The sequence below is a fragment of the Lagenorhynchus albirostris genome, chromosome X (genome assembly GCF_949774975.1).
Source record: "Lagenorhynchus albirostris chromosome X, mLagAlb1.1, whole genome shotgun sequence".
In the NCBI taxonomy this organism is placed as follows: domain Eukaryota; kingdom Metazoa; phylum Chordata; class Mammalia; order Artiodactyla; family Delphinidae; genus Lagenorhynchus; species Lagenorhynchus albirostris.
In genome coordinates this window covers 29892678-29896147 of record NC_083116.1, presented here as the reverse complement: position 1 = coordinate 29896147, position 3470 = coordinate 29892678, and positions in this window count along the sequence as shown.

Here is a 3470-nt window from a genome sequence, read left to right as displayed (position 1 = left end):
AGCCAGCTGCCACGTTATAAACACCCTATGGACAAGCCCATGTGGCAAGGAGCTGAAGGCAGCCTGTGGCCAACTGCCAGCGAGGAACAGAGGCCTTCAGTCAAGCAACTTGTGAGGATCCAGATCCTGCCAATAACCACTGATCGAGCTTAGCAAGAGGTCCTGACCCACTTGAACCTTGAGATGAGCGAGGCCTCAACCAATGCCCTGATCACAGCCTAGTGAGAGACCCTGATCTGGGGGACCCAGCTAAGCCATGCTCAGATTTCTGAGCCACAGAAAATGTGAGATAACAAGTGTGTGTTCTCTTAAGGGGCCACATTTGGGGGTAATTTGTTACACGGCAAGAGATAAGTAATACATTGGATCTTGTAGGTCACTCTAAGCACAAACTGGGCGGGGGACTGATTAGAATCACTGGCTGGTATGTTACAAATAGACTGTAGCAGGGCAAGGGGGAACGGGGGGGCGGGGGTGGGGTGTCAATTGAGAGGCCACTGAAATAATCTAGGCAAGAGATGCTGGTGGCTGGGACTAGGGTGGTATTGGTAGAGATGGGAGAAGTCTTTGGACCTTGAAAGTTTTTTTTTTTTTTTTTTGGCCACACTGTGGGGCATGCAGGATTTTAGTTCCCCGACCAGGGATCAAACCCGTGCCCCCTGCAGTGGAAGCGCAGAGCCCTAACCACTGGACCGCCAGGGAATTCCCTCTTGAATGTATTTGGAAGGCAGAGTCAACAGGATTCGCTGTTAGATTAGATGCGGGGTGTGTAAGAAATAAGAGATGACTCTAAGGTTTTTGGCCTGAGCAACTAGAAAAGAACTATCATATACCGAGATAGAGGAAATTATAGAAGGAGTAGATTTGCGGAGAAAGAATAGGAGTTAGGTTTTGGGCATGCTTAATTTGAGGTATCTATTAGACATCAATGTAGGGCTGATGAATTGGATATACAAGTCTGGGGGTTGAAGCTGGAAATATACATTTGAGAGTCTGCAGCATTTAGATGATAAAATGTGAAAGCCCGCTTGCTCTCCACTCCCATGTCCCACCCATAAGCCTCCTCCCCCCGGTTAGCTCATGTGTAGGGATATAGATACACATACACAAATATTATTTTTCCACAAGTAGAATTGTTTTGCAACTTGCTTTTTATCAATATTTTTTGGAGTTTTTCGATGTAAGTACATCCGTATATATCTCATTCTTTCTTAATAGCTGTAGAGAATTCCTTAGTATGAATGAATCATGTTATATCCATGCATTCATTCATTCATTCACAAATATTTTTTGAGCACCTACTATGTGCCCGGCACTGATCTAGAAATTGAGGATAAAGTAGTCCCTTATGGATGGTATTTAGGTTGTTTCTAATAGTTTGCTATTATTAACATGGATACAATGAGTATCTTTATGCAGACATCTCAGTTCACATGTGAGAGTTTTTATTTGGCATTGATTCATAGAAGTGGAATTTCTAGGTCAAAGAGCTCTATGGCATTTCTAATACTTGAATCTCAAGTTCAATTAGGATAGGGTTAACATTAAATTAAATTAAAATAAACATTAGGATAGGTAAATTTGTGATAAAATCAAAGATATTTAACAAATGTGGAAAAGAAATCACCCAATAAAATGCTCTGTTGGAAGCTGTAGGATTGCCTCTACAATTTCCCTTTACTATGTGAGTGTAGTCATGTCCAAATCCCACTCAGCTTCAAGGTCAAACTCAAACGCCCCCTCCTACAGGAAGCCTAATCAGATGTGATTTTGCGATCTCCCGCTTTACCTCAAGTATGGTCTTTATCACATACTTCCTTGTATCATAAATACATTCTCTACAGGACTTTTCTTTTTCCTGAAGGGAATGGACAGTGTATTTAATTCATCCTGCATCGTCCCTCAGTGCATAGCACAATGCTCAATGTTTATGTAATTAAACAGAAGCCTTAAAGCAAAAAAAGTGAAACCTACAGTCTCAAGAATAAGCATGGCGCCTACTAATGACCAGATGGTGTTTGCATACCATCCGTGTGACATGTGCTTCCGATGGCTCACAAGCCTCTGTAGAAATTGCCTTCTTCTCCGATTCCATCTCCTACTACTTCTCTTCCTTCTATGCTCCAACCATGCTGGCCCTTTTTTCTTTTTTCTGGCTTTGAACACACTAAGTCTGCCCCCATCTCCACACCTTTGTACCTGTCATTCCTTCTACCTGGAGTGCTCTACCTCCTGATCTTTGCTGGCTGCTTCTTTTCCTTCAAGACTCACTCAACTTTCACCTCCTCCAAGAAGACTTCCTTGACCTTCTATTCTAAATTAGGTCTCCAACTCCAAGTACTCTCTATCCTATCACCTTAACTTAATCCTCCACATAGTATTTCTCGCTTTCTGAAATTAACATGTTCATTTGCTTGCACTAGAATGTAAGCTCCACCAGAAGAGGGACCTTGGTCTGTCTTGTTCAACCCTGTGTACTTTAAATGGCTACAATAGAGTATGTAGTAGTAAAGATGCTTTTGGCTGAAAGAAACAGAATATTCAACTAAAAGTTGCATAAACTATAAGGGTTTACTTTTCTCAGTGGTAGGCAGTACTAGGTAGGGTTGGTTCAACGGTTCAATGCTGTCTGAATTCTGGATTGGCCCCTCTGCGATGGTCTTGGATTTCCCTTGTGGTTGCAATATGGCTGCCAAGGGCAGATGCGTCACCAGAAAAGACCCCTCTCAGGGAGAAGGGGGAGCAGAGGTCTCTCTGCACAGCTCTTTTTTAAAAGGTGGAAAAACTCAGGAGCTCTCCTCCCACACTTCTCTTTTCTATTGCATGGGCCCAAACTGAATGGAGTTAAGACCATTCCTCTAGTAGAGTGAGATTATCATGATTTTCTTTTTAACCAGTCATAATTCATCACTTGGAGCTGGGTCTGTCTCCCCTAAGCCCCCTAGCTCTGCTCCATACCAGAAGCAAATCTGGGCTCTCTTAGCAAGGAAAAAGTGGTATGGCTTTTCTGGCGGTAACCAACAGGGCAGGCCACACAGGCACTCATGGAACCGAGGCGTGAATTCAGGCTGATCCACCTACATTCAACAATTAACACATTTTATATACATACGCTCTGTGCAAAGCCAAGATTGGTGATACATGGCTTCTGCCTTCTGAGGACCTCCGGGTCCCAGGCCCTCTGGAACCTTTGTCTGTGCTTTAATGGGACTAATGTGATGACTGCTGAAATAGACATGCTGCTAAGAGATTTGGTCTTTTCTGGATTCACAGAAACCATCAACCATGCCCTTGTTTTCAAAACAAAGTCCTGTATATAGGTGTGACTGCTTGGTCTTTGAAGATGGTAAAAAGTGGGCAAAGTGGGCCTTCCCTGCTGGCGCAGTGGTTGAGAGCCCGCCTGCCGATGCACGGGACGCGGGTTCGTGTCCCAGTCCGGGAAGAGCCCACATGCCGCGGAGCGGCTGGGC